This window comes from Crocuta crocuta, unplaced genomic scaffold (genome assembly GCF_008692635.1).
Source record: "Crocuta crocuta isolate KB4526 unplaced genomic scaffold, BGI_CrCroc_1.0 scaffold216, whole genome shotgun sequence".
NCBI lineage: Eukaryota > Metazoa > Chordata > Mammalia > Carnivora > Hyaenidae > Crocuta > Crocuta crocuta.
In genome coordinates, this window is record NW_027531504.1 from 1915989 (window position 1) to 1917259 (window position 1271).

General features: G+C 37.4%; 1 protein-coding gene across 1 annotated transcript in view; it reads right to left on the reverse strand.

The window, feature by feature from the left end:
* SCYL2 (SCY1 like pseudokinase 2) overlaps positions 1–1271 on the reverse strand; it is a 64376-nt gene that overhangs the window by 30082 nt on the left and 33023 nt on the right. The window lies entirely within an intron of this gene.

Below are 1271 nucleotides of genomic sequence, written 5' to 3' on the forward strand. Positions count from 1 at the left end.
GGTGTGATGGGCATGGAGGAGGGCACTTGCTGGGATGAGCACTGGGTGTTATATGGAAACCAACTTGACAATAAACTATTTAAAAATAAAATTAAATAAAAATAAAACTATTAAAAAAAACAGGGAAAGCTTCATGACACTGGATTTGGTAATGACTTCTTAAATACGACACCAAATGCACAGGCAATAAAAGAAAATATAAATTGGATATATCAAAATAAAAAACATCTGTGCATCAATTGACAAAATCAAAAGAGTGAAAAGGCAATCCACAGAATGGGAGAAAATATGTGCAAATCATATACCTGATAAGAGGTTAATATCTGGAATATACAATGAACACCTATAACTCAACAACAAAACAAACAACCTAATTCAAAAATGGGCAAGAGATGGGGCGCCTGGGTGGCTTAGTCGGTTAAGCGTCCGACTTTCGCTTAGGTCATGATCTCGCGGTTCATGGGTTCGAGCCCTGCGTCGGGCTCTGTGCTGACTGCCAGCTCGGAGCCTGGAGCCTGTTTCAGTCTGTGACTCCCTCTCTCTCTGACCCTCCCCTGCTCACACTGTCTCTCTCTCTCTCCTAGAAATAAATAAAATATTTTAAAAAAAAAAATGGGCAAGAGAATTGAACAGACATTTTTCCAAAGACGATATACAAATTGATAATAAGCAAATTAAAAGATGCTTAAATTCACTAACCACTAAGAAAATGCAAATCAAAACCACAACAATATACCATCTCATTTCTATTAGGATGGCTACTATCAAAAACTAGAAAACAAATGTTGGTGAGGACATGGAGAAATTGGAACCCTTGTGCACTACTTGTAGAAAATAAAATGGTATAGCCACTATGGAAAACATGCCAATTCCTCAAAAAATTAAAGCAGAATTACCATATGATCCAGCAATTCCACTTCTGGGTATGTCCCCAAAAGAACTCTGAAAGCAAGATGAAGAGAAACTCCTACACCCATGTTCACAGCAGTATTACTCACAATAGCCAAGATACAGAAGTAACCCAAGTGTCCACAAACAAATGAATAGACATAATTTTGTATACATACAATGGATTATTTAACCTGATGAAGGAAATTCTGATACACACTACGACATGGATAAATCTCGAGATCATTATATTAAGTGAAATAAATCAGTCAAAAAATGGAAAATAATGTATGATTCCACTTACATGAGGTACCTAAACTGGTCAAATTCATAGAAAATGAAAGTAGACTGGTTGCCAGGGGTTGGGGGGTGGTGGGGGTGGG